Below are 17,545 nucleotides of genomic sequence, written 5' to 3'. Positions count from 1 at the left end.
TCTGCTTCAGACAAATACTCCGCTGGAGGCAGTGAATTAATTCTTTTGGATAGAGCACAGCATGTTAATGTGACTATAGTGGCCTTATCAGGAGGAGATCAACTCAAGAGACTGAAGAGGGCTTGAACCCACAAGGTGCTGATTCTGGGCCAAAATTACTTTCACTGAGCCAAAGTCAATAATTGTTTTTAATTCCATCTAAGGATATGAGAGTAACTAGTAAAACTGCATATATTACCCAGTAATTCTTGAGAAGCTGATGACGGGTAGTCTCCTCAAACTGCTGGGGTCTGTACGTTAAACATAGTTTAAATGATCTCAGCTGAACTAGAGCGGGACGGGTGTCAATATCCTCTGGTTAGAGAAGGAAGCAACATCACCCGAGGCTTTGCTTCTGGTTACTGTCCAATAACAGCAATAGGTCGCTTTTTATATAATTAACATATCAAAGCATTTCCCAGAGCAGGGCCAGATGCTAGGCAGGAATGGAAGAGGTTTCAATGACAGGTAAACTTTTGAAGGTGGGGAAGAGGTGGTACTGCAGTGGAATTTAGTGGGCAGATTAAACGCAGGGTAGCTCCCCTTGAAGTAGCGAGGCCAGGGCAATGTACAGTTGAAAGTTCAGGGATGTAAGGTCCGAGTCTCAGGAATGATAAGGTCATAAAACTTAAGAGCAGAATTAGACCATTCAGCCCATCGAGTCTGCTCTGCCATTCAATCACAGCTGATTTATTCTCCTTTTCAACCTGATTCTCCTGGCTTCCCCCTTAAGGCTGATTTATACTTGTGCGTACAGGTTATGCCGCAGCCTACGCCATAACCCTGATTTTCACTTCTGCGTTGCGTTGGTGTGTGCCAAAACACTAGTTGGCAGTGGGGTTTCTATGCCACTGTGTTGAGTTTCTTCGTGAGAGGCATGGATGAGGAAATGCATTTCAAACATCTTCGCACGTCGGCAGGTAGATTTGACGATTTGGTTCATCTATTTCAGATCGGTCTACAGACGTGGCGGAGAAGAAGCAACTGGAATTGCGTAGGAGGAAATGCGATGCTACCAAGCGGACCAATCACAGTTGTTGAGGTCTGCATCGCCGCAACACGTGAGTAACTTTTCTGGGGAGGTGCACATCTCCCTACGGCGTAGGGAACGTTGTACCTACAGCGTAGATGCGACGCACAAGTACAAATCAGCCTTTATCCTTTGACAGCCTTACTAATCAAGAACTTATCAACCTGCACTCTGAATATATCTAATGACGGCCCCTGTGGCAATGAATTCCACAGATTCACCTCCCTCTGGCCAAAGAAATTCCTCCTCATCTCTGTTCTAAAGAGATGTCCTGCTACCGTTAGGCTGTGCCCTCTGGTCCTAGACTCTTCCACCATTGTAAACATCCTCTCCACGTCAACTCCATCTAGGCTTTTCCATATTCGATAGGTTTCAATGAGGTGTCCCTTCATTCTTCTGTAATGAAGGGATGAAGGCAAGTTTATAAAAAAGTTTACTGATGGGATTGGGTGGCATAGTGGTGCGACTGATCGAGCTGCTGCTTCACAGCTCCAAAGTCCCGGGTTCAATCCTGACCTCTGGTGCTGTCTGTGTGGAGTTTGCATGATCTCCCTGTGACATGTGGATTTCCTCCAGATGCTTTAATTTCCATCTACTTTCCAAACATATGCATTTTGGAGGTTGATCATCCACTGTAAATTGCCCCTAGTGTACTGGCAAGTATTAGAATCTGGATATGGTATATGGATATGGTATTTGTGTAGTACAATTGTACATGGGTTAGCATGGGTTCAGTGGGCTGAGCAGCTTATTTATAGAACATAAAGCACTGGAATAAAGGAAGACAGTGAAGTTTATCAAGGGCAGAGACAAGGTTTAATCCAATTAGAAATGTATTAACAGAGAAACCAAAACACTTTGAAGAGCAGAAGCAGATGCAGAACAGTAACTGAAGAACCAGAGAGGTGACGATTGACACAAGGGACAGAGGGATGCCAGTAGCAAGATGAGTCACCAACCAGAGAGCTGACACAATAGTGAACATTATAGACTTTCATACCTGTTCTATCAATGGAAAGTCAAGCTGGCGCTGAGCTGCAGTTTCCATCAAGGTCACAGCTCATTTTTTAGGGTTTGTTGGGGTTCGCACGGATGGTCTTGAGCAGGGGTGTCAAACTCATTTTAGGTCACGGGCCGGATTGAGCAAAATGCAGCTTCATGCGGGCCAGATCAGTCGGACACGTGCGAACGCAGCTTTCGTTGCCTCCGTTTTTTCAGCCTGCTCTCATGTGTCTCAGTCTCTGCTATAACTACAAAGCGTTTCACTTTACAAATTCCGTTTCTTATGAAGAAGACTGCCGAATAAACACTAAAAACCCTGAAAACCTGGTACCTGAATAAACTCAGCATTAGCCATATCATACGCCATAGGTGCTTCGATTACTGGGGCCAGCTTTAATAGTAATTAGATATTATCTCGCGGGCCAAAGATAATTCCACCGCGGGCCGGATTTGGCCCGTGGGCCTTGAGTTTGACATATATGGTCTTGAGGATAGAAAGGGGAGTTAGGGGTCAGGTTAGGGTTTAGAGGCAGGAGTGTGGGGGAATTAGAGGACAGGCTGGGGTTTAAGCCTCCAGTCCACATTCGAAGCCCGGCAATGTTTACGTGGTCAGATGTTGCGACCGCAGACCAGCAAGGGACAAGGGCTGGTGATGAGACCAGAATTAGAGGCCTTGAGTTGGGGGTGCCATCATTGGTGAGTCTGGGGTTGAAGGCCAGGAGATCAGGCCATCATCTAATGTCCTTCAGCATCATCGCCAAGTCCTGGGTTAATAACGAAGCTCAAAGCCTGAGGGTCAATCAGAAGTCCAGGTCGAAGCGCGACGGACAGAGCTTCGAGTCTGCACATCTCTCCCACCCCTATATGCCCTTGAGAGGCTACAGGTGAGCTACCCTCTAGAAACCTGCCATCAAAACATCCTTCAGTACTGCTGAGGAGTGAATTTCAGGATTTAGCCCCGGCAAAGATAAAGAAACAGCGACATATTTCCAAGTAAGGATGGGACGCAACTCTGAGGGCAACTTGCAGGCAGTGATGTTCTCCTAGAACAGCAGGCTGTCATACGGGGGTGTTGTATCAGGACCCGAATGCAGGACGCAGACACTGTAGTGCGAGGAACAGGGCAGGATGAGGAACTGGGAACAAGGGGTCTGGGGTGGACTCCGAGCCCGAGACTGGACAAGGACCCAGAACCTGGGTCTTGCCTTGGGCTCGGACCCCCAAAATCAGGCGAGGACGTGACGAGGCTTGGCTAGAGACTTGGGCTCTTGAGGCTTGGCTGGAGGCTTGAGGCTGGGGTCAAGGCCTGGCTGGAGGCTTGGAGGCAGACTAGGAACTGGACATCAACATAGAGCCGGGACTTCTCCTTCAACAAGCCGGGACTCATCTTTAACAAGACACTAACATGAGACTGGACAGAACATAGACATAGAGCTGGGACTTCTCCTTCGACAAGCTGGGACTCAACTTTCACTCCACACTAAGGTGGGGCAGGACCGTCCGTCGGGTAACAGCAGAATGGCCGGACTTACCCGACAGAGGCAAAGACAAGACAAGAAAGATTCCCCCCGCAGGGCAACGGCAGAGCAGACTGACTTACCCCACGGGGCGAGGACAGGAAGAGACAAACACCGAAGAATGACAGACAGTTTCATCTTTGCATCAGGGCTGCTCCGAGTGGCAGTTACGGACAGCAACCTTGGCTGGCTACGGAAACAACCGATCCCTACCTAGCTCGGAGTGACTGACGGCCACCCAGCTGGCCCAGGAAACAGCCGAATCATAGAAACATAGAAAATAGGTGCAGGAGTAGGCTGTTCAGCCCTTCGAGCCTGCACCGCCATTCAGTATGAATGGCTGATCATCCAACTCAGAACTCTGTACCTGCTTTCTCTCCATACCCCCGATCCCTTTAGCCACAAGGGCCATATCTAACTTCCTCTTAAATATAGCCAATGAACTGGCCTCAACTGTTTCCTGTGGCAGAGAATTCCACAGATTCACCACTCTCTGTGTGAAGAAGTTTCTCCTCATCTCGGTCCTAAAAGGCTTCCCCATTATCCTTAAACTGTGACCCCTCGTTCTGGACTTCCCCAACATCGGAAACTATCTTCCTGCATCTAGCCTGTGCAATCCCTTTAGAATTTTATACATTTCAATGATCCCCCCTCAATCTTCTAAATTCCAGTGAGTATAAGCCTAGTCGATCCAGTCTTTCTTCATATGAAAGTCCTGCCATCCCAGGAATCAATCTGGTGAACCTTCTCTGTACTCCCTCTATGGCAAGAATCCATAACGCACTGACAGCTCCGACTACAGACAGTAAGGCTCCAAGAAGCAATGGTACTCCAACGCAGCCTAAAGATGGCAAGTGGCCGTACCAGCCTTCCCCCAGCCATTTGCTCCATGAGAAACTCACCAGGGAAGCTTGACAAGACAACCCACCCCCACCTCAACCACACTCAATCCCAGGGTCACTTATATTCCCGGCCAACAAGATGAGCATCAGGTGTTTATGGTTTAGTCCAACCGAAACAAGGGACAGCCGGAGGACCCGGAGTCCAGAGCCCACGGACCGCCAACCGGAACGCGGACCCCGGACCGGACCACGACACAGGCTTTGTCCATGTCAATAGTAGAGTTGCAAGTTGAAGTGCTTTCAAAGTAGCATAGGTGAGTTAACTACAATGTGCTTTGTTGATGGTACACGCCACAACTACTGGGGGCTGGTGATGGGGGGAATGAATGCTTAGAGTGGGTGATGAGGGGACAATCAATTTGCTTTGCCCAGAAGAGCATCAACTTTGCTGAGAATTGTTGGACGTAGCCAGGCAAGGATCGAGATATCCGTCACATCCCCTTTTATGTCTTGTAGAAAAAAGAATGGCTTTCGCAATTCAGGAGATGAGGCACTCAGTGCAGGATAATTCATTCCCTGATCTGCTCTTGTAGCTATTTGAGCTTCTGGACAATGGCAGCCCCTCCCCCAATTCCTCAGGGAAATTAGTGACATGGCTCTCTAATGATTGTCAAGGATGGAGATTGGATGCTATTGAATGTCAAGGCTGGGTAGTCAGATTCCTGCCTTCAAAAACCATGTGCCACTAATATCACTTGCCACTTACCTCCTCTACCCCTGAACTTCGTCTTTGTCTTGTCACTCTGGCATGGACCAGTTTTACAAGCTGAGGAGTTGCTATTGCAAATAAACAGTGCAAAAGTCACTAGGAAGGCCTAGGACACTGTCCTGTGGAACTCCTTCTGTGAAGTAATGGGGCTAGGATGATTATCCTCCAACACCAGAACCACTTCCCTTCAGCAAGAGACCACTGGAATTTCAATGGAATACTTTCTGCTTTTCCCGTGATTTCTGTTTTACCAGGGCTCCCCGGATGCACACTCAGCCAAAGACTGAGAGTTGGTATAAGTGGGTGTTTCTCCGGTTGGTGAGTGGGGTGCCGCAGGGGTCGGTGCTGGGCCCGCAGCTGTTTACCATTTACAGTGATGATTTGAAAGAGGGGCTGAGTATAGCATAGCAAAATTTGTTGATGACAGTAAACCAAGTGGAAAAGCAAATTGTACAGAGGATGTGGAGAGTCTGCAGAGGGATATAGATAGGTTAAATGAGTGGGCCAAGGTCTGGCAGATGGAATACAATGTTAGTGAATGCAAGATCATCCACTTTGGAAGGAATAATAGAAGAGCAGATTATTATTCAAATGGTGAACGATTACAGCATGCTGTTGTGCAGAGGGACTTGGGAGTGCTTTGCATGAATCCCAAAAAGTTGGCTTGCAGGTACAACAGGTTATTAAGAAGTCAAATGGAATGTTGGCCTTCATTGCTAGAGGGACTGAATTCAAGAGCAGGGAGGTCATGCTGCAACTGTACAGGGTACTGGTGAGACTGCACCTGGAGTACTGTGTGCAGTTCTGGTCTCTGTACTTGAGGAAGGAGATACTGGCTTTGGAGGTTCACCAGGTTGATTCCAGAGATGAAGGAGTTAACTTGTAAGGAGAGATTGAGTCGACTGGGACTATACTCTCTGGAATTCAGAATAATGAGAAGGGGATCTTATAGAAACACACAAAATTTTGAAAGGGATAGATAAGATAGAAGTAGGAAAGTTGTTTCCATTGGTAGCTGAGACTAGAGCTAGGGGACATAGCCTTAAGATTCAGGGGAGAAGATTTAGGATGGAGATGAGGAGAAACTGTTTTTCCCAGAGAGTGGTGAATCTGTGGAATTCTCTGCCCAGGGAAGCAGTTGAGGCTTCTTCACTGAATATATTTAAGATACAGTTAGATAGGTTTTTACATAGTAGGGGAATTAAAGGTTATGGGGAAAAGGCAGGTAGATGGAGCTGAGTTTACGGACAGATCAGCTATGATCTTATTGAATGGCAGGGCAGGCTCAATGGTCTGGATGGCCTACTCCTGCTCTTATTTCTTATGTTCTTATGACTGCCTGAGTCAGAACTATCAGAACTATTTGGGGGCATATCTTTAAAATGGTTGTAGGAAAGTATAAGGGGTTGTCAGAGGTAAGGTTTTTACATGGAGAGTGGAGGGTGTGTGGAATGCTCAGTCAGGGGTGTGACAGAGACAGATACATTAGGGACATTTAGGGAACTCTTAGATAGGCACCTAGATGGTAGAAAAATGAAGAGAGATGTGGGAGGGAAGAGTCAGATTGATCTTAGAGTAGGTTAGAAGGTCAGCACAACATTGTGGGCTGAAGGGCCTGTGCTGTAAAGTTCTACGTTGTGTGTTTTGTCATGCTCGTACTTCCTCAGCTGCATTGTCTATGTTTGAATGAAGGCTGTGAGAAGGTATGGAGCTGAACGCTTCTGGCAAAACGCAAACTCAGAATCAGTGAGCAAGTTATTGGAGAGTAACTGCAGACTGGTAATGTGTTTTAGGGAATTTCCCACATCACTGGCTGGAAACCAGTGTACTGGAGCTGTAAAATTGCCCCACCATCTCAGATGAGTATGTCCTGCAAGATTCAAATTCAGTCAGCCAGGTCTAATGTTCTGGCAACACTTGTTGAAATGCTACCATGGTTCCAATTTAACATTTTGTTCCTTCAAAGCCAGGACCACACAGTGGTGCAGACTCTGCCGACTTGCAGCTCCAGGGATCCGCTGCTGTCTCCTGGACAGTGAGTCACTTTCCCTCTCTATGCACAGGGCTGGGAGCCTGGGAGAGCAGGGAAAGCAGCTGTGGCCCCTGTAACCAAACAGACAAATCCTCACTGAGCCACTCAGAGCTTAAAGCAGGCGTTGTGAGTCACACAGTTTAATTAATTACCAATGCCAGTTCTGGTGAATCACTAGCATGACTGATGCTCCAAAAGCCATATTAGCTTATCATCAGTAATGAATTAGAGTAGATCTGCTGTGTATTAATGATGGACTCCTGACTTCAGAATCTAATTCTGGGATTCCCAACCTGGGGTCCAAGGACCCCTCAGTTAATGGTAAGGGCCCATGGCATAGAAAGGGCTGGGAACCCCTGGGGCTATCATTGTCTTTGCACCGTACTGTCTACCTGCATTGAGCTCTCTCTGCACTGTCTCACTACTATATTCTTTTATTGCTTTTCCTTTGTACTACCACCATGTACATATGCTTTGAAATGGTCTGTATCAACATCCTGTAAAGCTAAACTTTTCACTCTATCTCTGTCAATGTGACAATGACCATAAAACCAGAAGGCAACAGAACAGAATTAGGCCATTTGGCCCATTGGGCCTGCTCCACCATTTCATCAATTTTCCCCTGAGGCCCAATCTCCTGCCTTCTCTCTGTATCCCTTCATGCCCTGACCAGTCAGGGATCTACCAACTTCTGCCTTAACTATGCATAAAGACTTGTCCTCCACAGCTTCCAATACCAATTCCAATCTGCCTGTCGCAAATTTATCACTAGGTTCAGAGAATATATGGAATGCACTCTGGATAATCACAGAGTGCAATAGTGATATCAGAAACTCAACACAACAGCCCGGATATAGATATAGTTCATCCTGCAGAGCTATCGAACACTATGGACATGAGTCTGATATCGACACAAGGCACTCTCTGTTCTACTGTCAGTCTGTCAGCTCACATTTGGTTCTCATTTCCAAATATTGCTCCTCATTTTGCTGGTGTTTATCTTCCGGTTTACCATTGGTAACCCCCTTCCAGTGGGCACTTTATTCATTTTCTATTACTTCTGCTCCTGACACCAATGGAATTTACCTTTAACTTCAACAAATCTGTTTCTCTTTCTGTTGACATGTATCGAGGGGTCCCCTCTCCCTCTCTCTCTCTACTACCATCAGAGGGGGAGGTACAGGAGGCTGAAGACACAGACTCAACATTCTACAGACATCTTCTTCCCCTCCACCAAAGATTTCTGAACGGACAATGAACTCTTAACCATTACCTCACCATTTTTGCTCTCTTCTTGAACGACATTGCACTGAATTGCTTCCAAAACAAAACTAGTTTCATGACATACGTCACTGATAATAAACCGGATTCTGATTCAGCTAGGGTTTCTTGTTAATGGTGTCTTACTGTCGGTGCAACCTCTCTTATTGTTGGTGCGTGACCTCTTCGTTCTTGTTTCTGGCAATTCTTGTTATAGGCACCTCTTATTCCTACGGTTTGGCATTCTACTGGTAATTGTGCCTATGTTTGAACCTTTAATGTATGTCAGTGCAGACATAGCCTTAACACCATCATGTGCTGTAAATGTGTTACATAGTTGTACCAAGCACCACTGCTGAGAGCTGTGGCCTCCTTTAACGGAAGTTCAGTTGATAAATCTACGCCTGCTACTAACTTATACGAGCAGCAACCCAGAAGACTCAACAGATGCTGCAGTCTCTCATTCTGCTGCAGAGTGTGTGAAAAAGCTTCTGAAGGCAGGCGTTTCTTTTACCCGCTTACCATTTGCCGTCCCCGCTTTCTGCTGGGGCATCGGAGTCCCTTCAGCTGATCTTCAGCTCTTCCCTACTGTCTCTCGGGCTACTGGTGCTTCAGGCCTCCATTCTCCCGATGTCCATTTTCCTGTCACTTCATTTTCTTTTTCTCTTCCGGTATTTTGCCGTCCTGCTTGGACCTTCACCCAACTGAAAGATATTGTAACGTGCACATGCATGGTGAGCTGCAGTAGAATAGAAACGTGCCTGCAGCAGCTCCATAGGAATGTAGGTATAGACAACAACACAGAATAGAAATAATAGATAAAAAGTAAACCATACAGTAAAAACAGACTGTATAAGTACAGGACATTCATGCAAATGAAAAAGCAGGTACTGCTGCTGCAAAACAGCAAATTTCACCACATATGCAAATGATATTAAAACTGATTCTGATTTTGATTCTAAATTCCTCAGTGTTATCATTTCAAATGATCTAACCTGGGTCCAACACAACAGCACCTCTGGTTTCTTAGAACTTTGCAAAGATTTGACATGTTGCTAGACGCACACAGTGGAGAGTATATTGACCGGTTGCATCACAGCCTGGCTTGGACCACCAATGCCCCCAGATGGAAAAGATACAAAAAGACGTGGATGCGGCCCTCCCCATCGCCAGAAAAGCCCTCCCCACATTTGAGCACATCTACACGGAGTGCTGTCACAGGAAAGCAGCATCCATCATCAAGGACCCCCACCACCCAGGCCATGCTCTCTTCTGCGGCCATCAGGAAGAAGGTACAGGCAATTAGATCCGACACTACCAGATTCAGTAACAAGTTATTACCCTTCAACCATCAGACTCCTGAACCAGAGTGGATAACTTCACTCATCTCAACAATAAACTGATTCCACAACCTATGGACGGTTTTCAAGGATTCTGCATGTCATGTTTTCAGTATTATTTATTAATTTATTTTTGTATTTGCATAATATCCTTTCTACATTGATCGTTTGTCCATTTGTGTGTGGTCTTTCATTGATCCTGATGTGATTCCTGTATTTACTGTGAAGACCCACAAGATAATGAGACTCCGGGTAATATATGGTGACATATGTGTTCTTTGACAATAAATTTACTTTGATTTTGACTTTAACGTCAAATGATGATCTTCTTCCTAATTAGCACACTCAAGATCTTCCATCCCCTGAGTTCTGAGGTGGCTGATGAGGCCAGTGTGAAGCCCACAGACACTGGAACAGGAGGCCGTTGCCGACAGGATGAGGAGTTGGTGTGATGGTGTGATGGTGTGATGTTCTGCTGGCACGTGCGCGTCCCCGACACTTCCTTCTCCGGTTCCCGTCCCCTACGATCCTTCCCCACCGTGACTCAAGGGCAAAGGACACCCATGTGTTCCAGGCATGCAACACTTTCTCAAGGATGCTTTCACAACAGATTGGGCTCAACTCCTCTGTCTCCACATAACCCCTCTGATGAGAGGACTCGATGTAGAGTGCCTGTGTGTGAGTCTGATGTTGGACCTCCAAACAATTTTACTCACAATTGGAGATGTCTGAATGTAATTGAAGCCTCCGTGCCTTTGATTAGGAGTGGGGAGGGCCATGACATAGATTTTACTTGGACTGGAAGGCCGAGGTTATAAGGAGAGAATGGAGGAGATAGTCTGGACTCTTTTCTCCGGAGTGTGGAAGGCTGAAAGATGACCTTACAGAGGAATATAAATTCATGAAGAGAGTAGATAAGGTGGATCATCACAGTCTTTACCCCCTAGAAGGCATAGGTTTAAGGTAAGGGGGCAAGATTTAGAAGGGACCTGACAGGAAAGTTTTCCAGCTGATGATAGGTGTATGGAATGTGTTGCCAGAGGAAGCTGGTTCCATATACACTTGGGCTGTTTGCTCTGAAGTGTTGGAGGCTGAGGGGAGACCTGATAGGAGTTTATAAGATTATGAGAGGCATAGATATGACAGGCAGCTTGAATGTTTTCCTCAGGGTAGAAATGTTGAATACTAGAAGTCATAGCTTCAAGGTGAGAGGTGGAGATTTAAGGGAGATGAGTGGGACAAGACCTTTACTCAGAGTGGTGGGTGCCTGAAACCAGTTACCAGGAACTGGCGCTGGAAGCAATGTTATTGTGGAGATGGGAAGGCTTTTAGGTAGACACACAAATAAGAAGGTAGTAAAGGCATATGGAATATATAGGGTGGTGGGGTGGAAATGCCAAAGGAGGAATAAAGCGCTCATTCCCTCTACTAGCCAGCAGGTCACACTAGGGGAAGGTGTAGCACCTACATAGCCTCTCACCCCCCCAGTCAGGGTCACATGAAGCCATGGGACCAGGTGGTGGATGATCGTATGAGCAGCTGGTGCATACCACAAGTCCTGGTTTGCAACCACTGACGCCAGGCAGACAGTCTCTGAAAAGTATTGATAATGGCTATGGTCACCCGTCTTGTAAAGACACTGCCTAGAAGAAGACAATGGAAAGCCACTTCTGAGGAAAAAATTGCCAGGAACCATCATGTCCATGGAAAGACCATGATCGCCCATGTCATATGACATGGCACATAATGAATGAGCAGGTCGAATAGGATTGATTTAATTTGGCATCATGCTTGGCACAGACCTCATGGACCAAAGGACATGTTCCTTCACTGGAGCTCTAGAGGCAGGTGAAGCTCCAATGTTTAACACTTCAGACAGGTTCATGGATAGAAAAGGTTTAGGGGGATGTAGACCAGGAAACAAGATTAGCTTGGATAGGCACCATAATTGGCAAGGATGAGTTGGGACAAAGGGCCGGTTTCCACATTGTGTAACTTCACAACTTTGTGACTGATGTCGGTCACTTTTTCTGTCATTGAAATTAGGGTAAATTTGTGGAGGCAGCATTGACGGTGTCTCGCCAGGGCTCGGAGCAACCCATATCTCAGACGCATTCAAGACTGCATAGTCCTCTGATGCCCAATAGACTATGCCAGATCTGAGGTCCCAATTTCAAAGCTCCCCTTTCTCAAAACAGACAAAGCTTGAGCTTGCAAACAAAAGGCAGTGTTGAATCTTAATGCTTGGTTGATGTCATCTGTGATATTAGAGGAGAACTGCGCAACTCCCAAATGACAATGGCTATGCATATGGGAACAGGTCTTTCTATAAACAGCACCACAGCAGATTGATTAGTTGAAGGAATGAGAGTGACTTTTTCCAGACACTTTAACATTGCTCACACACTCTATTTATTCTGGCACCGATTATGCTAAACTGGAAGGTGTTTCATATAAGCAATTTGGTCACTGTTATTAGCCACACGCCAGTGAGACAAGTAAAAAGAGAAAAGGGAAGACTTTGCCAGAGAGGAAAACGCAAGGTGAAAGTGACAAGTTCCAGGGAAACTAATCGAACACCAAAAAAAAATGAGAGCTGAATTTGAGCTAAGGTGCAGCCAAATTCTAGTGGTATGACAGAGGAGGTATGGAGGCCTAAAGTCCCACACCACAAGGTCCAGGGACAACTATATTCCTGCACATATTAGGCTCTTGAGTCAAACTGCATAACCCTAACCCTACCTCAGCAATGAAGTGCATCTTGTACTACCATGTAATACATAATATTAAAAACTATACTTTACAATAAGCATTTATAAAAAGGAAAGTTAAATTAAGTAGGGCAAAAGAGAGGAAGGACGTGGAAACCTAGTGGTGGCCTCACTACAGGAAGGATGTGGAAATCATAGAAAGGGTGCAGAGGAGATTTACAAAGATGTCGCCTGGATTGGGGAGCATGCCTTGTGAGAATCGGTTGAGTGAACTTGGCCTTTTCTCCTTGGAGCAACGAAGGATGAGAGGTGACCTGATAGAGGTGTACAAGATAATGAGAGGCATTGACCGTGTGGATAGTCAGAGGCTTTTCCCCAGGGCTGAAGTGGCTAGCATGAGAGGGCACAGTTTTAAGGTGCTTGGAAGTAGGTACAGAGGGGATGTCAGGGGTAAGTTTTTTATGCAGATAGTGGTGAGTGCGTGGAATAGGCTGCCGGCGGCAGTGGTGGAGGCGGAAACAATAGGGTCTTTTAAGAGACTCCTGGATGGCTACATGGAGCTTAGAAAAATAGAGGGCTGTGGGTAAAGCCTAGGTAGTTCTAAGGTAGGGACATGTTTGGCATAGCTTTGTGGGCCAAAGGGCCTGTATTGTACTGTATTTTTTCTATGTTTCAATGTTTCTATGAAATACTGAGGTTTTGTACATGGGTTCATTGTCCATTCTGAAATCTGATGGTGGAGGAGAAGACGCTGATCCTGAAATTTTGAGTGTGTGTCTTCAGGGTCCTGTACCTCCTCCTTGATTCTGATTAGAACTGGCAGAAGTCGAAGAGTGGGAATAAAGGGGGCCTTTTCTGTTAGCTGTCAGTGACTAGTTCCACAGGGGTTGGTGTTGCGCCCACTTTCATGTTAAATGTTAATCATCAGAATGACGGAATTGATGGCTTTCTAGCTAATGACCAATGTGACCAGTCAGAATGCTCTCCACTGTACTTCTGTGGAAACTTGTCAGAATCTTTGGTGACAGACCTGTACAGGTCTCCAGCCCAGAATATAAAATATAGGAGAAAATGGTCAGCATGGTTTCCCTAGGGGAAATCTTGCCGGACAAATCTGTTGGAATTCTTTGAGGAAATAACAAGTGGGATAGACAAAGGAGTCGGTGAACGTTGTTAATTTGGATTTTCAGAAGGCTTTTGACAAGGTGCCGTACATGAGGCTGCTAAACAAGATAAGAGCCCGTGGCAGTTCAGGAAAAATACTAGCATGGATAGAAGATTGGCTGACTGTAGATGGCAAAGAGTGGAATTAAAGAGGTTCTTTTCTGTTTGGCTGTCAGTGACTAGTTGCATACTGCAGGGGTTTGTGTTAGGGCCATGTCTTTTTATGTTAGAGATCAATGACTTTGATGACAGAAATGATGGATGCATGGTGAAGTTTGCAGACAATACAAAGAAGGGTGGAGGGGCAGGTAGTGTTGGGGAAGCAGGGAATCTGCACAAGGACTTAGACAGATTAGCAGAATGGCCAAGGAAGTAGCAGATGGGAGACAGTATACAAAAGTGTGATCATGCACTGTGCTCGAAGGAATAAAGGCTTACACTATTTTCTAAACGGGGAGAAAAATTAGAGGTGAAAAGGGTCTTGGGAGTCCTTGAGCAGGATTTCCTAAAAGTTAACTTACAAGTTGACTCGGTGTAAAGGAAGGCAAATGCAACGTTAGCAATCACTTTGAGAGGACTAGAATATGGAAGTCAGAATATAATGCTGAGGCTTTATAAGGTGTTGGTCAGACCACATTTGGAGTATTATGAGCAGTTTTGGGCCCCGTATCAAAAGAATTATAGATATTGGAGAGGCATTGGAGAAAGTCCAGAGTAGACTTACCAGAATGTTTCAGGGAATGAAGGGGTTAACGAGTGAGGAATATTGAACTCTCTGGCCTGCACTCGCTGAAGTTTAGAATAATAAGCGAGGATCTCGTTGAAAGCTATCAAATATTGAAAGGTCCTGACAGAGTGGAAGTGGAGAGGCTATTTCCATGAGTGGGAACAAAGGACACAGCCTCAGAATAGAACAACGTCCCTTTAGAACAGAAGCGTGGAGGAATTTCACCAATATAAGGTGCCGAGTCTTTGGAATTCATTACCACAGATGTACGTGGAGGCAAAGTCATTGGGTATACTTAAAGCAGAGGTTGATAAGTTCTCGATTAGGAAGGACATCAAAGATTACAGGGAAAAGGCAGGAGAAAAGGGTTGAGAGGGAAAATAAATCAGACCAAATCAAATGGCTGAGCAGACTTGATGGACCAAATGACCTAATTCTGCTCCTAATTCTTATGGTCTTATTGTACCACATGACAGCAATCCATTTCCACGTTGCCTCCTAAAAAACAATCCTCAGGCCTCTTTCTCGCCCATTTTCCCATCAACGTTTCAAGTGCTTGAAGTCTGGAACAATGACAAATGGCAAAAGAGAAGCAGAAAGACAAACAGCACAAATTCCTTAAGCACAGCAGTGACACCTCTGCCAGAATATGTCTGCCAGCTATGATTCATCCGGAGGCTGTGGGATCACCATGTTGGACCTTAATTTATATTAAGCTGGCAGTGGAGGATGCTTAGACACCTTCAGAAGCTGCAAGTTAAAAGGTGCCTGACGCGAGATGCAAACCTTCCTAGCTGCCCCAGCCGCGTTCCTTCTGGAGCGGCACAGCGGTGTAGCGGTAAGTGCAATGGCTTTACAGCGCCAGCAATCACCAGTCAGATTTGATTCCCCTCTCACTTTAAACCCGCACCCTTTTGGCTTCCCCTACCCTGGGGGAAAAGACTGTGAACATTCACCTGTCTCTACCCTTCATGATCTTCATATGCAAGATCTGTAAGTTCACTCCTCAATCTCCAATTCTTCAGGGGAAAATGCCCTAGTTTACCCAGCCTCTCCGGTAACATCCTCATTGAGTTTTTTTTGCACCGTAATCTCCAGTTTACATCTCTGCCTCGGTGTGCTTTCCTCAGGGTGGTACGCCTACCTCCGATCAGGTTGTGTTTCCAAGCCTGGCTCCGGAAACCTCGGCGCAAAGTGCAAACTGAGATTGTATGGCGGTGCTGCGGAAGGCACCTCAGCTGGAGAGACAGGCAGCCTCCTGGATGAGGGTTTAAACCACCTGTCCTCTCAGGTAGACAGAAACCACACTGCAGCACCATTGGCTAAAGCACAAAATATCTCCCTGGCATCCTAGCTGACAGTACAACCATGGCCTAAAGCAAGAGATTATCGGGCTTGATCGCATGGTGGTTAATGGGATTTTGCTTTGCGGAGACTGGCTGTCTGTCACTAAAAGAGTAACTGTACTTTAAAGGCAATTCTTTGAATAGGAAGTTCCCAGAACGTCCGGAAGTTAGGCACTGCACCAAGGCAAACTTTAGTTCCATGTTCATCTCTGTCTGTGATTGTGTGTAGGAACACAATGTGTTCCTGTGTGTGAATGTGAGAGTGTAGGTGTGTATAGCAACATGAGCATATTTGAGGCTACTCATACACACGTACTCCGGATCTGCCCGTGCCCAGGGTGGGGGGGTGGGGGGAAAAGTTACAGATCTGCGGGAGGAGTTCTTACCCCTGAGGCCTTTAGGTGGATGGCTGGTGTCTAAAGCTGAGGTGCAGGGGTGGAGGTGGAGGTGGCACAGGGTCAGATTTGGCAGAACAAACAGCACATCGCAGCCAAAGGTTGTCTGGTCCAGAAGAACATGTTGAGAAATTGACATAATCACGAAGGAGGCAACAGGGCCTGGAGGGTGATGTCATCATATGATGTCACCCAGCTAGGGCACCTCTCTGGAGGTAGAAGGGGTAAGACCAGCAGCCAAACGCCATAAAGAACGGCTTCTGCCTCATAAAAACTCCAGGAGCTGAATGGCCTCTTGTTTTTTTGTAGAGACAGGGCAAGGAATAAATTTTTATCCGTACTTAATGTTGCTTAAAATTAGGCTTTGCCTCCAGGACAAATGAGGCTGTTGCTCTGTCTCATTCCATTAAAAAGCTGGGTGTGAAGTATTACATCAGTTAATTGGCTTTCAGTAAGAAAAATCTAAATCCAGAGCCGTTAACCCATTGGTGTCTGTCCTGCTGACTTCCTACTCTAACTCCAGGACTCTCACTCAGCAAAGCTTATCTGAGAGGCGATCAGCATCATTCAGCTTCAGAATAAATGCTGATCTGAAGCACGGAGCGAGATACCCTGAGAACACCTTTCCCTTCTTTCTGCTATGAAAGAGAAAACCTAATGCTCCTTCAAGTGCAAGGAACAATTGCAGTAAAATTCCGATAATCCGTCATCAGGTGATCCAGAATTCCTGGCAGTTGGCACCAATATCACAAGTTAGTATTTGCCATACTCACTGAGGTTTTGGCTTCCATCCTCTAATACAGGGGTTCCCAACTGGGATCCATGGACTCCTTGCTTAATGGTGTGGGTCCATGGCATAAAAAAGGTTCAGCCCCCTTGCTCTAACTCATCAGGGCCTCAGTTTCCACACCCCCAGTCCTCTCGCTGAGGCCCTGTTTCTCACACACCCGCTAAAACGTCAGGGCCTCAGTTCCCACAATCCTTGTCTGCACACTGAGGCCCAGATTCCCACACACACTCTTACGCATCAGGACCTCAGTTCCCAGACACCCTTTCAATACATGAGGTCCTGGTTCCTGGGCTGTCTTTAACATGATGCAGGGACTCGACCGGAAATGTAGACAACTTACGTCCCCCTCCACAGATGCTGCTTGACCCACTGAATCCCTCCTTTTTTTGTATAAAAACTATAAAAGTTTATTTACAACACTTAGACACAAGGCAATCAATATGTACAAGGCAGTAGTTACACTTAAATTACAATACAATTACTACCGCCTATAAAACAGTCTATACCACAAAGGGACCATCACTCACAGAATTCCCCCAATGCGCCCACCCCGACCACGTGCTCTCTCTCCAAGGACAGCC

The sequence above is a fragment of the Hemitrygon akajei genome, chromosome 7 (genome assembly GCF_048418815.1).
Source record: "Hemitrygon akajei chromosome 7, sHemAka1.3, whole genome shotgun sequence".
Classification (NCBI taxonomy): Eukaryota; Metazoa; Chordata; class Chondrichthyes; order Myliobatiformes; family Dasyatidae; genus Hemitrygon; species Hemitrygon akajei.
Note: the sequence above shows the minus strand (reverse complement) of the source record.